The 20,282-nt window shown below is 38.6% G+C and overlaps 1 long non-coding RNA gene across 5 annotated transcripts; it reads right to left on the reverse strand.

Moving 5' to 3' along the window:
- Positions 1 to 2,386: 2,386 nt before the first annotated feature.
- On the reverse strand, positions 2,387 to 10,273 carry LOC132059604 (uncharacterized). 5 transcript variants are annotated; one of them, XR_009415654.1, is made up of 5 exons: positions 9,847 to 10,273; positions 9,676 to 9,764; positions 7,956 to 8,534; positions 4,002 to 4,135; positions 2,387 to 2,646 (listed from the first exon to the last, which is right to left on the reverse strand). It is a non-coding gene; the product is annotated as an uncharacterized LOC132059604 (long non-coding RNA). The 5 variants fall into 5 exon arrangements; XR_009415656.1 differs by lacking the exon at positions 9,676 to 9,764 and adding an exon at positions 9,151 to 9,202 and having other exon boundaries at positions 10,070 to 10,271; XR_009415655.1 differs by lacking the exon at positions 9,676 to 9,764 and adding an exon at positions 9,151 to 9,218 and having other exon boundaries at positions 10,070 to 10,271.
- Between the last annotated feature and the right edge of the window lie 10,009 nt (positions 10,274 to 20,282).

Genomic DNA, 20,282 nt, shown 5'->3' on the forward strand with positions numbered 1-20,282 from the left:
TATTTTATGAAGTAAAAACGTCTAGCACTATTCTAAACCCGAAGAGACTATTTATTTTCTCTCTACCTCCCTCCCTAAAGAACCTATGCACGCCAATCTTTCAAGAACCGCAAGAAACTCATTCTTGCAATCAAGAAAAATCAAGAAACCGTCAAGAGTTTGGTTTGAATATCTAGTTTCCTAAAGTTTCCTCCAAGGTAAATCTTTCAATCAAGAACCTTTGTATTCTACAAAATTACATCGTTTCTAAACAATTGAATAAATTCATCCACCCCGGCACCCTATAAAATCAAGAGTTGTAAAGAGTTAGAGAAAACCCTAGTATTTTTCTGTTGACTTTCACTCAGACCATCCATATTCAATTAGTGCTTTCCGGTAATCTAACCATTGGATCGAGTATAAATTTTAACCGAGTGGTCAAAACATATAGTTCTGAAATATGAACGGTGGAGATCGGATTTGGAGGTCCGGAGAAGTGTGGTTTGAGCTATGAACATTAGTTACGAAAAATGGTGAAAACTCTTCTTAAAGTTTCAAATTCAAAGCTTTTGGAATTCTTCTTCAAGATTCAGACTTTTCTCAAGTTTTTGGAGCAATTGAGGTATGTAGGATTTCTATCCACGTGTGGGAACATCTTTGTTCTTCGCCACGCCACGTTCTTCCATGAAAGTATAAGGTTATACGAAAACAGGGTTCTAGCTATGTTCATGATAACCCTAAGTATATGTACCATGATATACCATGTTTGTATAAATAATTCGTTATTGTGTTCTTGATATTCCATTATGGTTATTGAAAATCTGTCCGTAATCCATGAAAAACCCATCCTTTGCATTCCATGGGTTCTTACATGCAAGTTTTTAAATAAAAAATGCTTATGTCATGAATATTATACATGTCTACAAGTTTTCATGCAATTACCTTATATAATTATTTTCATGCCATGACACAAGATATATTCATGCTAAATAAAAGTCATGCTTTCATGAAATTCAGGGACTTATTAGCCAACTATATCATGCTCATGTTTTTAGGAGTTGCACTAATTACCGAGAAGGCTTCAAACAGCCTGAAACTACATAGCCACCGTAGGATAAGGATCGCCCCGCCCATGTTTAGGACGATTCCTTAATATTGATTGGATCCTTTCATGTTATATTTCATCTTATACCCTGGCAAGGTATGAGAGGCTTTCCTGGTAGGGCGTATGTACCAGATTTCATGTTGTCGGTTATATTTATGCTCTTCCTACTTAAGATTTATATATATATATATATATATATATATATATATATATATATATATATATGTATTCATGCTCATGACTAGGTTTCAATTCCAGTTTCACTTCTTATCATGTTATTCCATGTCCCATGTTATTTCATTTAGTTGCTTTGCATACCAGTACATTCAATGTGCTGACGTCCCCTTTCTATTGCTCGGGGGCCTGCATTTCACGATGCAGGTACGGACTTACAGGATGACAGATCTACTTTATAAGATCATCGAAGTATCAGCTTTTGGTGAGCCCCATCTTCTTCGGGGTTTAGTCATTATTTACTTTTATGATAGTTATGCATTTAAGGTATGTTGGGGCCCTTGTCCCAGTAAGTATGTTTAGCAGTTCAAACTCATGTTAGAGGTTTCATAGACTAGATAGTTATGTTATGTCAGATGTTCAGAGTCGTATAGCCATCTTTGGCTCATTATCTATGACAATCCATATTCATATTTTTAAACAAGTATTTTATTTGATATTTTGAAATCTTATGTTTATTAAGGCTCATCATGTTTATGTCGTATTCTGCTTATGTTATGCCTCATGATGATTCAGCAAGCCATGTAGTTCGCTCGGTCACATGCAGTAAGGTACCGAGTACCGTGTTACGTCCAGGCCATGGTTCGGGGCGTGACAGTTACACTATCTCGTTAATATATAACTTTGCATAATCCTCAGCAAAGTAAGTAGTCTTGATAACTAGAAAATGTGTTGAATTTGTAAGCCTATCAACAATCACTACAAGAAAAAAGGCCATTAGGGACGAGAAAAATGGTCCCTAAAAGTCTAATTCTGGTCCCAAAAAGTAAATAGCGACTGGAAAAATTTGGTCGCCATTGGTCATAATAGTGTTTGCGACTTGAAAAATTCTAGTCCCTAGATCACTTGTAAGGATCGTATTTGCGGTCCCTAGACACATAGATCAGTTGGCGCCTAAAATATTCAGGGACAAGCTCGCTGGTCCTTAAAAGTCTTTTGCGACCAAGACTATGATCTTCAAATGGAAGCAATTGCTGGTCCCTGAAGTTCTGTATACAATTTTGACGAAAGAACTATCACTAAAGATGATTTATGACCTGAATTTCTAATATATATAAAGTCAAATAAAAAATCAAGCGCATATAAACAAAGTCATCACTAGTATTAATTAAAAATCGGAATTAGCAATGCCATTGTATACAAAAATACATAAGTCATACTATATTTACCCTACTCATTAGCCTGCAAAGGCTAACATCCCTAGTAATAATACTATAACGATTCGTCTAATAGTTTGAAAAAAGATAACCAATTTGTCAACTTGTTCGAAATCTTCAGAATTGCATCTTGACTTGTAAGCTGAAGCCTCCAAAATCCTGTAAAATGTACTGCACAAAAAAGAATTTGTTTAGAAAAATAAATATTTGAACAACCAAATCACACAAAATTTCAGTTCATAAGAAATAAGAGAAGGCATTCTAGATTTTCAATTCCTAATTACTCTGCCATCTATATGGATCAAAATATGCTGGTACAGTGCAAGTGCATTAAATAACTAAATTGGCCCAATTTTGGGTTATCATATAATGCATACTCTTCCATATGCAAAATGTTTGTTATGGCATCATGGTGCTTAAGGAAGATTATTGGTGCAAGTAGGTATATTGAGCAAGTTGGAATGACAATGTGCAAGTTGGAATGACAATGAACGATCTAGTATGTACGGAACATTTCCCTGTTTAGTGGCTGAGAGGGGAGTATCCAAAGGCTCCATGGAGGAGAATAATATGCAATAATATAGGCCCACACAAATAGATTTGCAGCCTATTTATGGCAGCCCATGGAAGGCTATACACAAGAGTTAGGCAAGCAAGGTGGGGAATTAATGCGTATGATATATGCCCCTTGTGCAATTAGTCCACTGAAATTACATCACCCTTGTTCTTTCAGTGTGAAGTTGTTGTTGCATTGGCAAGGTATAAAGAAGCCGCAATGGAGTGGAATAGAAGTAGAATAGGTCGTTTAACAAGTCAATGGTAAGAGCTCTAATGCTGAGGTGTACAGGATTGTACTTCGGTTTCAAACTTTAAAATTAGTTTGAAAAAGGACGGTACTTGCAAGTAGTGGCTACTACATATGGCAAGACAAGAATCAACCGGCGATCAAGCATAAGAGAAATACAAAACCTATTACTAGACTGATTGTCCAGGAAGTGTTTCAAAGAGGGAGTATGAAGCAAAGATTAGTAAGACAGCTGTAGAATTTGGTTTTCACCCTTGAGTCATTTGTAGCAGTGCCTTAGTATTTGATACCTAATGTAGAATTAACTAATAGTTGGGGCTTTCTATCCAGCTGAGCTATTTGGTTTTGAGCTATTCATATTTTCGCTTGATAATAAAATTTCTTACTTACCAAAAAAGTAATAATAAAACATAATGCAACAATAACCTATACAGAATAGATCCAATATATTTGAGAATACTACATACTCGTACCATTTCATGAAACTCATGTGCAATATCACCAATCACACTATCAAGTACACAATACAACACTCTAAAATATTTTACTAGTTAATATTAAAGGGAGATTAGATGACAAAACTATAATTTTTAGAAATAATATAAGAAGAACACCGCACGGAGGAATGTAAGAGTTGGTAAAGAATGTCATATATAAGATATAAGATTTTTGAAGTCCATCTAGAGAATCAGGACATTCCCATTTGGCATTGTAGTATTACCTGTAATATCACGATGCTCATGAATTTATCCCTCGTTGTACTTCTTCAGGAAATATATTCAGGTCAGCAAGACAAGCAGATTTGCTATCAATTACCAGAGAACCTTTGTGAAGTATCTGTTTCTCCTTAACTATCTGTAGATTAAAAAGAGATAAATTCATCTACCAATCAAAAGGGAGAAGTCCATAAAAGCAGACTGCAGAAAACAACTGTATTTTTGTGAGGTGAGTAAACTTCCATCAACCAAAAAGCGTAAAAGTGCAAGCGAAAACGATCATCACTGGATCATATATTTATATTATATTAAATAGACTACAAATAAAAACACAACTATAAGAATTCCCAATTATGTCAAGATATGAGAGGTTACATGTCAAAAGAAAAATTACATGCCGCACAAAGTAAATTCAGACTATTAATAAGAACCAAAAACCAAAAAGAACTAAGTTATAAGCCAGAAAAAAATGTATCCATCTAAACACATAAATAAAGAACCATATAATCTTGTATGATTTTCCCTTTTGTCATCTCATAAGCCCGAGATTAGAAATTTAGCCATGAAGGTTAACAACACGCAATTAGGCCGAGGCACCAGATTTTCCTTGCATAGAGGATCGGTTAATTCTGAGAAGGCATTCGCAAAAAACAAATATCACATAACAAAATAGTTGTGTCACGACCCAACCCCGTAGGCCATGACTAGTGTCCGAATTGGACACTCATACACACCTGACACTCAGAATTAGCATACTAAACTTGCATAAATATAAGTGATCACGTATAGTCTCAGATTAACGCATAATAGCCAACATGTGCCACAAAAGCCGGCGAGGCTGTCGTAATGTACATAGCCTATCAAAATACGCATATGCAGCCGACGAGGCTGCCACGGCGGACAGGACCGCCCAAACATAAAACGTACGAACATATCTGTACAGGAACAAACATAACCCACATACATGTCTACAGACCTCTAAACATAGTAACAGAATCATATGACGGGACAGGGCCCCCCCATACCCTTGAATGAATATATATACGTATGCAACGGAAAAATATATATACCAAAATGTAGGCTCCGGACGAAGGAGCACTCCCAGATAGCAGAATAAGTGTCCTAGGCGGGTGGATCACCAAGCTGAGCATCTGTACCTGCGGGCATGAAACGCAGCCCCCGAAGAAAGAGGGTCAGTACGGAATATGTACTGAGTATGCAAAGCAAGAAATATAGTAGCAGAATCATAATCGAAACAGAAGATACAAAAATAAGTACAATATGCAAAATGTCAAAATGTTTAGTTTAAAAACATAAATCATGCAAGGGCTCTTAGAACTATGGTCGCCGCTTTGTCGATGGCGCCATAACACATCATACTCCAGAAGATTTTATATCTCCGAAACCCGACATATCACATCACATCATAACGCCGTAACACATCATAACGCCGTAACACATCATAACGCCAAATATACACGGTACCCGGCCCTCGGATGAGAGGCTCGGCGAACCGGACACATCATACTCCGGAATGCATCAAGGGCGCACGACACATAACTGGCCCGGGACTCGGTGAAGGATGTACAACCATATGCACGAGCAGAGTCGTGAGTGACCATATGCATAAAAATCATAATTATAAACTCATTAACAAGTAAGAAATCCATACTCGGGAGTTAAGGTGAAAGTAGTACTAAGTCTTTCCCGAAGGTCATTAAGGACAAACATAGAAAAGTCGCGGGGCCCACGGACGGGTATCAACCCCACCCGAGCCTGCCTATGATAGTTGGGGGATGCTATGCCGTATGGAATCCCCTATGAACGTTTCGGGGCGATCTGATCTCGTCTACGGAGGTTACGTGCGTTCGTAGTTTCGGCGTCTTTTAGGAATAAAATTCTTTACAAACCTTTGAAATTCAATCAAATGAAAACATAAGTGCCTTGGCTAGGCTACATTAAGAGAGTAATTCTTTAGAAACGAATAAGATGCGTACATAAGCTCGGATCTCGAGAGTGGAGTTACCCCGAGGCTCGTGTCATAACCTAATTAACACTAGGACATGCCAAAAGAAAGAAAGGTTGGGCTTCACATACCTCGTCCGCTCTCAAGCTAAGTCAAGCCTCAAGTCTCGGGCACTCCAAGATCTACATAACGTCAATATATCAAACATTAGCTATAAGCATTTAGGCATTCAATTCCAAACGAACACCAAATTCTACAGAAATTTGGGCAGCATTTCCCCTGTAAATACACCAACCCCGAGATTTCAACTCGGCCAAATTCATCAACAACAACATCAACAACCAAACTAGCAACATTAATAATCACTTCAAAACGCATTCTAACATTAAATACTCTCTTTACATAATTCAACAACATTCACACTATTCCATTATACTCACTTCAACTACTTACATTCAAATCAACATTAATGTTTATACATTCGATTACTAATCCGGAACCATTCAAACAACATTCAAGAACACTTTAAACAATTCACACACTTTTCCAAACAACCCAAACCACACTCCAACTCACCCGAATTCCTCCCCAAACCCGAGAACAACATAATCCACATCCTTCTCTCCCAAATTCATGAATTACACTAACAATCCACACTTTAACAATGTCACTATCATAAATGCAAAAATTACATTAAGAGCACATTAACTTCCAAATCAGCCCGTAACCATTACAACATCAATCTGAATCATTAAACTTGCATCTTTCATCATAGAATCCAAAACAACGATAACTAGAATACTAACTAGAATTTGTTCATTCCCAACACACAAGGGGGACCATTTTCGGCCAACACCATACACACACATATATGTGATTTTCATTCTTTTCTTCACACTACAACAATCAAAACATGCTAATTAGAATTAATTCACCACTTTTAACACAACACACACTCACACGGCCAAACACCATGTCACGGCTCAACTTCAACATAACTTCTATCATGAATTCCTTCCATTTTAGCATACTACAACACACATAAACCATCCATAACACATAAAAACAAGATTAAAACTCACCTTTCTTCACAACTCCACAACTTGGCTAAGGTGGTGGATGAGGAAAACAAGTAGGCTATTGCTTGAAACAACAACTCCACGTTACTAAGCACCCTTCAATTAGTAGGTTTGCTTGAAGAAATAATTTTTTTGGTGGCCAAATTTTGGTCTTGAATTTTGAGGGAGATGGCCGAATGGCCTCTTGTTCTTGCTCTCCAAAGCTTCTTGATTTTTCTTGAATTTTCCTAATTGTTAAATGAAAAATAAGATGACTAAGTCATCTTTTAAAGACCAAATATTGATCATCCATGTGGCCATGGCCCACACCAAGGTGGCCGGCCACACGGTCCCTTAGTTTTTTTTTTTTTTCATATAATAAGACACTTTCCAAAAATAGAATACTTTCCAAAAATGGAATTTGACCCCAAATGTTTCCTTAACACTTCCATGCCAATAAAATCATACACAACTTAAGCCTTTAAAGCAAACAAAAGTCTCTACTTCGTATCTCGGGATAGTCTTGTCCCCAACTTATCGTAATTAATCCGGATTGTCCCGTTGTTCAAAATACGGGATATAACAAGTTGATGTGTATAATAGAAGTGACAAACCACTAAAGCAGTCAACTTTTGTCCTATAATTGTTTGATCAGGTGAAAGAAGCTCTAATTTTTTAATATATTACAGAATCCAAAATTCATTTGAAGGAAAATATTACAAGATCCAACATTAACATCAGGGAACTTATAGTGAAAAATCTCGAATGATATCAAGAATTAGCATACCGAGTGCTTATACACGAATCCATATCATCTAAACAACCTAAGAATCCAAATAGCCGAAAGGATAACAGAGCATCTTTTGACAAAAGAAGATAACTTTGAGTTGAATTAAACGATATCCATAATAGAAGCCAAGACTACAAGACATGACATCAAGAAATGGAATTCTGCCTATTCTTGATGTTTAGGAGATTTCAGCATCAAAACTCAAATATCTAGAAACATCTCAGAGAGCAAAGCTAGTAACTTTTACTTGTAACAGAAGCATAACAGTGAGTGGTAATTCAGAAGGTGATCATAGCATCAGAACTTTCATGTAATAAAGAAAGTGATTGAATGCTGATATTTACACAAAGCAGTCGGGTACCCGTCATCTAACCAAAGAAAATTGTAGCAATAATTTGAGAAACAAAGGTGGTCTTCAACAAACTTCTCATGTATTGTTTCAGAAAATCACCTTGCTCAAATAAATGAACTACTCTTAGTTTATGGAGGATGACATCAGTAGAGGTAAGAGACCGAGATGATGACGAAGCACTACTCAAGTACTGACTGCTCACCTCTTCCTCATTATTCTCATCCCCGCTAATAATTTCTTTCATCTTATCACAATAAGACACCACAACATGTTCAAGGTTGTGGAGATTTTGCCACAACCATCGAGCAAACATTACTTTGATTTGGCAGCAATGTTCTATCTTTAACTTCTTTAAGTTTGAAAAGGATCCATCTGAAAGAGTTGTAAAAGATGCTTTAGTATCAAGTTTGATGTTAATAAGGCTGATAATATCCTTCAAATTCATACAGGATATGTGTAGCCTGATTTATTTCAAAGTCAAAATATATGCAGATACATAAACACAAAACTGAACCAAAATCATACAGGATATCCTACTCTGGTTGGCATTACTCAGATGTTTAACATAAACAATTACCAAAAGCACTAAAAGAAAATTAAATTAGTCAAATAGTTGAAAATCAATTGACCAGTGATACGAGATCATTTTTATTGTCTATACATCGGGCACTAAGGAGGCCTTTCAAGAAGTCTTGAATGTTGTTCACAAGATCCATGGCTTAGCACGAAATCAAAAAGGTTATTTCCTTATATTTCCTTTTAACAAGATTTCGATAAACCATAGAGAATTATATTTTAGAAGAGCTTATAGACATTTTATAAGTATTTCAAACTTTTAGGAGTACGGAAAGCAGTCAGTTTGTCCATCTAAACACACGAGGAATCATCTCATGGTATAAGTGAAAATTTCCTCTAGGCAGAAAATAGCTAAATGCATAAAGCTTGTGTAGAGTGCCATTAGATGAAATATAAAGGTTGAAACTTATACCTTTTCACACCCTCAGAAAATCAATGATGGCATGCAGTCTTCTAACAAATAACTGAATCACAAAAAATCTTTTAACCGGTTATATGGAACTCAAAAATCATATGCAAAATTACAACAAGACAAAACAATCAAAGACAAAAACAGAAGAGGTCCTTACAACAACAGCTTCTACAAAGCATATTATACAGTAGATAAAATATCACAAAATTTACACAAAGTCTAATACAATCATTTGAAAAAGCTCAGAATTACTAATCGGGTTTCCAAATAAATCAAAACATCAATTACAAAATAAAAAACATAACAACAACTTGGAATTCGAACACGGCCAAGGAACATACATAAATAAGCTAATCCAACAATGTAAAAAAAGGACCTTTTCCGGTTGATTACGATGAAATTTGTGTTGAAAATAAAGGAGTTATGCACAATCATACAAAACAAGTAAAAGATGGACATAGAACAAAGAGGAGTCCACAAGAGATGGACCTTAATGGTGAAACAAAGTATATAATAAAAAATCACCAAAGCATCCATGGACTTCGAGGAATCAATGTTCAAATATGTGAGCCAGGATTTCAGAGAGTCCTCGAGCTCATGGTCAAGTCTACATACTGGAGAATATAAATAGGTGAGAAAAAAACATCCAAACAATACAAAATAGAAACCCAATTGGTCAAAAAATTCAAAGGCTACCAGAATTATTTCCCGGCTAGGACCAGCAATAGAGAAACGACACAAGCATGGAAATACACTATGGAGAACTGACGGCACATTCAGGTATTCATGCTTGTGTCGTTAACAGAGAACTCTGGTTCATAGTTAAAGAAGCTCACCAGGGATCGGTTTACACGTGGACAGCGGCGATAGAAATAAGAAAATGAGAAAAGGAAAATTAAGGAATATAGGGTATCGTTACTAGAAGGACCGCCCGTGATAGTCTCCGCTCAGACTTCAACTTCTCTCGGTGGTCTCTGGCGTAATGGTTTTCTTGATGAAGCTAGATTTGGGAATTTTTGAAGACGGAGTTAGCTTTTAGAATTAAAGCTCCCATTATTTATTTATTTTTATTTGTTTTTGGGAGCCATATTTTATTTTTACGCTTTAGTCCCACTTTATTTTTGACATTATGGACCAGTTATTGATCATATTAGGGACGATATTTAGTCCCTTCGCCATTTATTCGAGAACTAGGGACTAAAGATAAATCTGATCCTTATAAGCATGCTTTTAGGGACTAGATTTTTAACTCGTTGCTAAATGTTGGTCGTAAATAAACCTTTTTGTCACGACCCCACCAGAGGCCGTGACGGGTACCCGATACTATCATACCGGCACCTCTTATCATGTATTCTATTCGTACTACTGAGTGGGCCATATGGACGATACAATCATATCTTACTCAACATAATCATCAATAACATACTCGTGAACGAGTGTCAGTAGGTTTTAACGAAAGATTATACAACCATAAGGGCGAGCGGGACTACGAAACATTTGGTACACGTACGTACGAGCCTCTAAATAAGATACATATATCCACAAGTCGGGGCCGGATTCCACCGTGCCCAAATATGTACACGAAGTAGTACCGGTAAACGAAGCTCGGAACAACTGGAGCGCTCCCAATATGCCGGCGGTGGAGCTCTAGGGATCGGATGCGTCTGCACCAATTTACTGCGGGCATGAACGCGACGTCCATAAGAAGGGACGTCAGTACGAGCAATGTACTGAGTATGTAAGGCATGAGTAACAACATATGGAAGGATACAAAGCATGAATAGTAACAAGACAAAATATGGAACATATCATGAGATAAAGAGTGACCTGTACATCTGAGTGCCTTTTAGGCGGGTACTATGCATGCTTAGTGCTGCGGAACGGGCAGCCCGATCCATATATATATATTATATTGCTGCGGAACGTGCAGCCCGATCCATATAATATATTATATTATATTGCTGCGGAACGTGCAGCCCGATCCATAACCACATATCCCGCGTCCGGGCATCCCGCGTCCGGACGGTATCATGTCATATTATACCAACTGATCAGGTGGTTACGCGTATATAACGCTCTCGCCCTTTCCTATATTCCCCATATACATATACATATACCATATTCATATATCATATAAGTAGCATGCATGAGAGCCCAAAGAAAGTCATGTATCTATCGGAGTGACGTAAGGTCGGTAGCCTCCGATCATATTATGGATCAATCGTGGTCGCTTTGTCTCACTTTGGAGGAACGATTATTATAAGGTGAGACTGTCAATGAAGAATAGCTTCACGAGGAAACATAAAATAGGATCATAAGGCATCAATTCATATACTTTTGAATCCTAAAAAAAATAGTCATCATTCACGAATAAAATTGAGAAATCAAGAAATAGCTCAACATTCTCATATCGTCATTGAAATCATAAACTTGGAACCTTTAAACATAGAATCATCATCACCATATTCATTGTAGGAAAATATTCTCATTTTTGACATCATCGCTGTCATTGTAAAACATATCCATCGAGTTGTCATGAAAGCTTACGGAGTCATAAACCTCCATTTTGGAAAGATACAGACATTTTAGAAAGCATTTACGGGTCATCGGGAAAAGAAGTCATGCCTTAGAATTATAGACTTCTAACTTTTGACAACAACCAAGTTATGGAAGCATTTATGAAATCGTAATCTAAGAATCATGCCTTTGAAAGAAAGGGGCGAGCCTTAACTTACACCTCGACCTCCTATTGGCTACGTCTATCCGCCCGAGCTCACAAATCTACATTCGAGAGGATTCACACTAATGTTAGTCTTCGTATCACATACTTATCTCAAGTTCCAACTTAAACTATTTTATATTCTATCGAAAATCGGGCAAAGATCTCCCCGTTTAGGTGCCTAGCCCGAATTCTCAACTCATCAACCAACAACAACAACAACAATACCAATATCAATAATATCATTTCCCATATCAAAGTATTCCATAAAACAGCCCGCACGCTGTTTTCCAATTTTCATAACTAATCAATTCACTATTCAACCATTTAATCGTTTTGCCGAATTCATAAACTACACCAACAATCCGCATGCTAACAATCATCATTCTTATGAACATAAGAACCTATATTAACATCATATTACTTTCCAAAACAGCCCACAACAATTGCAACGTCAACATGAGTCATCAAACATTCATTTCATCATAGAATCTACAACAAACACAACTACAAGACTAAGTACAATTAATTCATCATCCCTTCTACACCACACACACCACACAGCCAAACACTCCTACACACGGCTACACCCCAACATGCATGTTTTCATGAATTCCATTCATTTTCTACATACTATAGCATGCACAAACCATTCATAACACATGAAAGAGGAGATTGGACCTTACCTTCTTCACTTAGTTCTTCCACCTATCTAGAGTTTGTTCTTGAATAGATTCTTGTTCTTGCCACTCCAACGACTCCACCACGTTGTTATGCACCCTCTAAGGAGTAGAATTGCTAGAGAAAATTACTTCTTTTGATCACTCCTTCTCTCTCTCTCTCTCGGCTCCTCCCTTTGGCCGAATGGCCTTCCTCTCTTTTTCTCCAAGCTTCTAAATTTTTCTAAGGGGAAAATATGATGACTTGCCTTGTATTATTCATCACACACACATATATATATATATACACATGCACATGGCCGGTCATGTGCAATTTTTTTCTCTTTTTTTTTTTTTTTTTTCTCTTCTCCAAGTTTCTAGAATTTTTCTTAAGTCATAAAAGATGACCAACTTTCTTGCTTGCCTAGTCATCTTGTCTACATATTTGATCCTTACCATATAAGATGACCACATGTACATCTTCATGGCTTAAGGTAATTGGCCAACCATTGGTGGGACCCACGGCCACTTGGCTTCTCAAACAAGTCATGAACTAATAATAATTTCCATGAACTAAGAATAATTTCCGAATTTCAAGTTTGCCCTTAATATTCCATGCCAATAATATTTATAAGCGACTTGCGCATTAAATCAAACCGGAAAATGGCCTTGCCTTTAACTTTCCTTCAAAGCCTCGAAAACTTAATCTCCTTAGTTCACTTGTTTTCCCGTCCTTCCATAACCCATTACACGAACTCGGACTCTTGTATTGCAAAACGAGCACCAATGATCTTGCATCCTTTCGACAATAACTCCGGTGTCTATAGTTAACTAGCTAACTCCTAATAAATCTCAATGTACCGAAACTTGGGGGTGTAATACTTTTTCTTGTAGTGAATCACCCACATCGAATCAAACTTACGCTGAGAATGAGGTAAGCCTGTAATGAAATCCATATTGATCGCCTCCCATTTCCAGGTCAAAATCCCTTTGCTCTGTAGTAACCCACTGGGCTTCTGGTGCTCAACCTTTACCTGCTAACAATTAGGACACTGAGCTACAAATTCAGCTATATCCTTCTTCATCCTGTCCCACCAGTAAATCTCTTTAATATCATGGTACATTTTCGTCGTCCCTGAATGAATAGAGTTACGAGAATGATGAGCTTCTCCCATAATCTGTCAGCGTAGCCCTGCAATATCTGGAACACACAATCTACCTCGATATCTGAGAACTCCATCTTCAAAAATTTCAAATGGTGACTTCTTCTTCTGAGGGGTTGTGTCTCTATAATAAACTAGTATGGGATTCTCGTATGCGGCGCTCCTTGACCTCGGCTATTAATGATGAGGTTGCTGAATCCTGAATAGTAACTCCTGCATCACCTGAGCCTAATAATCGAACTCTTAGGCTAGCTAACTAGTGAACCTCATGAGCTAATTCCCGTTTCTCTGGCCGCAAATAAGATAGGCTGCCCATGGATCTGTGGCTAAGGGCATCAACCACTACATTTTCCTTCCCTGGATGATATAAAATATCAACATCATAATCTTTCAACAGCTTTAACTATCGCCTCTGATGCAAATTCAACTCCTTCTACTTGAAGATGTATTGAAGGCTCTTATGATCTGTATATACGTTAACATATACACCATATAAGTAATTTCCTCCACATTTTCAGCGCATGAATCACTGCGGCCAACTCTAGATCATGAGTCAGGTAATTCTTCTCTTGCTTCCTCAACTGTCTCGAAGCATAACCCTTAACAAATCTCTTGTAATAACCAGCTAAGCCCAAAAAACTACGTGTGGGCCTAGGCCAATTCTTCCCGGCTTCAATCTTCTGTGTATCAACCCTGATACCCTCTTCTGATATAATATGCCCCAAGAAAGCCACAAAGTTTAACCAGAACTCACATTTAGAGAACTTTGCATATAACTTCTGATCCTGAAGAACTTTGAGTACTGCACACAAATGATCTGCATGCTCAGCCTTTAATATAGAGTAGACTAGAATATCGTCAATGAATACAATCACAAATTGATCTAAGAATGGTCTAAATGCACGGTTCATTAAATCCATAAATACTGCTAGGGCATTAATCAAGCCTAATAACATCACACGAAACTCGAAGTGAGCATATATGGCTCTGAATTCTGTCTTAGGAATGTCCTTCTCTTTAACCCTAACTTGATGGTACCCTGACCTTAGATCTATCTTCAAAAAACATCTGGCACCTTGCAACTAGTCAAATAAGTCACCAATCTTCGGAAGCGAGTACTTATTCTTTATCGTCACCTTATTCAGCTGTTTGTAGTCAATATACATCCGTAACGAGCCATCTTTCTTTCTTACAAACAACACAGGTGCTCCCTACGGCAATGTACTAGGACTAATAAAACCTTTCTTGAGCAAGTCCTTCAACTGCTCCTTCAGCTCTCTCAACTCAGCAGGTGCCATTCTATAAGAAAGAATAGATATTGGCTTAGTATTTGGTAAAAGGTTTAATCGACTCGGGTTTCACCTCTAACTGACCAGCAATAAAAGGAGTAACATACGACAACATACAACCTGGATCTATCAATGCATATACATCACGGGAAGATACTGATAGTATACCTGTAACCACATCAGGCGAAGACTCGAGATCTTGTTGACCAGCCAATGCATAAATGCGATTCTGAGGATTGCTCGAATTAGACGCTCCCCCTCTGCCTCTACCGCGGCCTGCTGATGTCTGAGAGCCTTGACCCGAAGGGCGTATAGATGACGACGAACCGGCTGCTGATCCTATGGGCTGAACTATACCTCTACCACCTCTCGATGGACAATCACGCATAATATGGCCTGGCTGACCGCAAGCATAACAAACATCTGAACCCAAGCGACATTGTCCAGTATGTAACTTACCAAACTGAGCACATCACGGTAAAGGTGGCCTCATCTGGCCCGACTTATCTCTTTACCGAGAACCTGAGGCTCTAGAAACCTGACCTGGTCCTGAATAGGTAGATCGATCAAATCTCTGACCTGTGAACTGTGGAGGCATACTAGCCGCGGAATATGATGGATGCCTATAATCGCTACCTGCGACCCCTCCGAACTCACCGACGCACCAAGATCTGACTCTCTTACTATGACCCCTATCATGCTCACGCTCGGCCCTCTGCCACTGCCTACGCTCCTCAAGGTTTTGAGCATGCACCTGAATGCTAGAAATATCCATGCCTGTCTGAAGTGAGGCCATCATACAGTCATCAATTAAGTGTGGTCCCAAATCGCTCACAAATCGGTAAACACGATTCTCCATATTAGCCACAACAGCTTGGGTATACCTAGCCAATGAATTAAAACAAAGACTATACTCCCGAACACTCATGCTCCCCTATCTAAGGTTCAAGAACTTATCAGCTCGGGCCCATCGAATCTCTGGCAGCAAATAATGCCGAAGGAAGGCATCTGTAAACTCCTGCCACACGGGTGAGGGTACATTAATTCCTCTAGACGACACCCATATCTCATACCAATGAACAACAATATCTGGTAGTCTATAGGAAGCCAATTCTACCAACTCGATGTCTAAAGCATGCATCACCCTTAACGTCCTCAACATCCCATCTATAAAATTCTGTGGGTCCTCATTTGGCTTGGATCCAAAGAATTATAAAGGGTCTAAATTAATAAAATCTCAAACCTTGGCACTAACAGCCCTGTCACCATAACTCTTAGCCTGACGCTGGGCCTGAACGGCTACTAACTGGGTCAACAACTGAATAGCCTTTCGCATCTCCTAGCCTGAGGCATCCGGTGGAGGAACTGGGGGTGCTGGAGCTGGAGCTGGGGCTGAAGCTCCTCTATGCTCCTCTGGAGCAGGCAGAGTATGAGAGGTCTGAGATGGAACCTCATTCTGGGACTCGCCCTCCTCAACCTCTATAGGTGGTACCCGACTATTTCTCCTGTCAGCCACTAACTTTCCCTTCTAGGCCGCTGAAGCTTTCCTCATCACAGGCATTACTGAAATCACAACACATGGTCAGGAAAAAAGATTCCTCATAACATGGTTCTATCGCAGGATCTAAGATGAGAAAGAAAGGTAATCTTCCTAAATGTTCTGCAGCCTCCTGTTTATAAGTGTGGTGTACTGCACACCTATAAATAAGTTGTCACGACCCAATTAGAGGGCCATGATGGGCACCCGGAGCTAACCTACTGAGTACCTTTAACATATGCGTCATACTCTGTAAGGACATGTATCACAAGATAATGGCACGTCGTTATGTAATCATCAACAACAATGCCCATAAACATAAGCCAACAAGGCTGTCTGAATACTATACATCAATATGTACTGATAAGACTACGGAATATCTAGATACATGCATCGGTCTTTGAGCCTTTATATACATAGAATACAAGAATCCATAAGAAAGGGGTAGAACTCCACCGTGCCCAAGGATATACACAAAAGAAAAGTACCAATAAGCTGTAGCTCCGGGACAACTGGAGCCTTTCTGAAACTCCGCCGGTAAAGTTCCTAAGGGTCAGGTTCATCTACCTGTCTACCTGCAGGCATGAACGCAGCGTCCACAAGAAAGGACGCCAATACGAATAATGTACTGAGTATGTAAGGCATGAATAATAATACAACATGAGTAATGGAACATAACATGAGGTAAAGAGATAACACAGCCACATCTGATTGCCTATTAAGGTAGATATCATGCATGCTAACTTTATTTTTTTTAAACAACATCATAAATATATACAAGTAAACTTCCCGGCCATATAGGCATGGTGTTATCATCATTAGCCCGCGTCCGGGCCTCCCGCGTCTGGGGTGTAAGCTGGCCATTGCAGTGGTGTGTCTGCCCCGCCGCCTATTGGGCGGCGCGGTGTTATACTGCCCGGCCATGTAGGCATGGTGTTATTAAAATACATACATATTTATAAAGCATGCATGAGAGCCCAATTAAAAGCTACAACTCTATCGGAGTGACGTAAGGTCGGTAACCTCTGATTATCTTATGGAACAATCATCATCGTTATATCCAGCTTGAAAGGAACAAGTAGTATAAGGTGAGATCAAAAACAATGAATAAAATAAAAAAAGTCATGGAATAAACTCAATAATCTTATATTAGCATTAAAACCATAAACTTTGGAACTTCTAGAAATAGGATTATCATCACTATCATTATCATCATAAAACATACTCGTCTTTAGCATCATAAGAACTCTCTAAATCATGAATCTCTAGCTTTTAGGAATAAGGACATTATGGAAAACATGTATAGGTTCACAAGAAAGGAATTATGCCTTTGGAAAGAAAGGGACTAGCCTTAACATACCTGATTGATCCCCTACTACTTAACGCTTATTCTCCTGAGCTCAAAATTCTAAATTCAAGAGAAATCATACTACTGTTAGACTTATTGTCATATGCCTATCTTAAGTCTTTAAATTAAACTCCTTTAGAATCTGCCAAAATTCGGGCAGCATTTCCCCAGTTTAATCTCTAGCCCGAAATCACAATACCAACAACCAACACAACATCAACAATTCTAATACCAACAACATCATTATCCATACCAAAGTATTCCATAAAATATCCCACACGATATTTATGCAATTTCTCAACAAACAAATTTGGTATACGATCATTTAATAACTCTATCTCCATGATTAGACCTAAATTGATAGCAATGAGGAGAAATTCATACCTTACTTCCGCTAGGACCACAATATCTTCAATATTCACCTTGAATTCCAGCTAAGATTCACCGCAATACGATATTATAATCGCAACTATACGCTATCTGAACCTGAATCAGGAGATTATACTTAATTTTGCGCTAAAATTTTATAACCGGAAGTTGGGGGAAATTTCCAGAAAGTTTAGGAGGAGTTTAGGGGTGTTTGGATGAGAAATGAGGGGGTAAACCCCCTTTCATAAGGTTCTAGAGTCGGTTTCCACCGACCTAGAATTTTCCCTTCGCCTTCGCGGCCTTGGGTCACGTTCGCGAAGGTTTAATCCCTGCTCCTCTTCGCGTCGGGCTGTGAACGCGAAAGGGTTAATTTCTGCTCTGGCGGCCTAACTTGTAACGTCCATAACTCTCTACTCCGATGTCCTATCGACGAGCGGTTTGTTGCGATGGAAACTAGAATTCATGAACTTCAATTTAGGCTTTTGCTTTGCTCCAAAACTCCTCATTTACTAAAAGATATTTTTTCTCCAAGTTGGACAAAAATTGCCCTTCATATTTTCTTCAAAGTCCAACAAACTTAATTTCCTTGATTCACTTGCCCTCCAATCCTTCCGTAGCTTATTATATGAACTTAAACCCTGATAACCATAAGATAAGCTCATATAATCTCGTATATCCTTGGAGGTAACTCCAATGTCCATACTTAAAACAACCAGCACCTAACGAATCTCAACATACAAAACTACGAGGTGTAACATAAGACTCTACTAGACATGGCTCAAAGACAGCCCCCAAGACGAGTCAGCTTCCGATACCAAATTTGTCACAACCTAACCGGAGGGCCACGACGGGCTCCCGGATCTAACCTACCGAGTACTACAAAACATATGTGCATCACATAATCGTACCTAAGTAGGCCATGATGCTAACTAATAAATATTATGAACTGGAAGGGAGACAAGCCCAAAAATTATATACATACATACGTCATTAAGCTAATCCTGAAATATACAAGCCGACAAGGCTGTCAAGATAATGATACAACAAAATATGGATCGAGAAGGTCATAAGACATCAAATTGTACATATCTATCTATGAGCCTCTACTGGACTGCATAACATAATAAGGACGGGACAGGACTCCGTTGTCACGACCCGACCTACGGGCCGCGACGGGTACCCGAGGCTGACCACCGAGCACCCCTCATTCTACTGCCTAACCTGTCTTTATTCATTTCTCTTGTCGTTTATAATAATAGAAAATGACTTTCATATAGAACATATTTGCTTATATAACGTAGGCCCTTTGGCTATCAAAATAATAATCGTATACATAGGCTTTCATTTACACAATGACTGTGGGACCATGCTACCCACACATACGTATCTACGAGCCTCTACTAGAACACTAAACATATGGACGGGACAGGACCCCGCCGTGCCCAAAATACATGTACACAAAACCATATCTCAAAATAGCACCTCCGGAATAAAGGAGGGCTCCCGTAACTCTGCTGCTAGCTACTGAGGATCTGCACCGTCTCCTCGTCTACCTGTGGGCATGAACACAGCGTCCGAAGAAAGGACGTCAGTACGAATATTGTACTGAGTATGTAAAGCATGAGCAGTAACAGTAGAAAAACATAACCGATAATATGTGAAATAACATAAAGCGGGAGACGATAACATTCTCTTCATAGCACTTACCTGCTTTCCGTAGGGCGTTCCATGTTCTATTTCGTACTCGTATACATACATCCATATCCTTTACTTACTTACCTTTCATATCTATTATCTCGTCATACTCATGCCCGCATCACGTGCTTTGCATATACATAGCCCTTACTCGGCACTTACATGTTAGTAGTATATTCGAACTCTAACCACTGTCATATGTATAGCTTAATTGTACTCATAAAGATATCATGTACTTATCTCATTCGTACTCACCTAGGCGTGATGCATATGGCATAATCATACATATAACATAATCATAATAATGAAAATATCATACATGTATCATAATCGTATTCATATATGTCGGTATC

The sequence above is a fragment of the Lycium ferocissimum genome, chromosome 6 (assembly GCF_029784015.1).
Source record: "Lycium ferocissimum isolate CSIRO_LF1 chromosome 6, AGI_CSIRO_Lferr_CH_V1, whole genome shotgun sequence".
NCBI classification, from domain to species: domain Eukaryota; kingdom Viridiplantae; phylum Streptophyta; class Magnoliopsida; order Solanales; family Solanaceae; genus Lycium; species Lycium ferocissimum.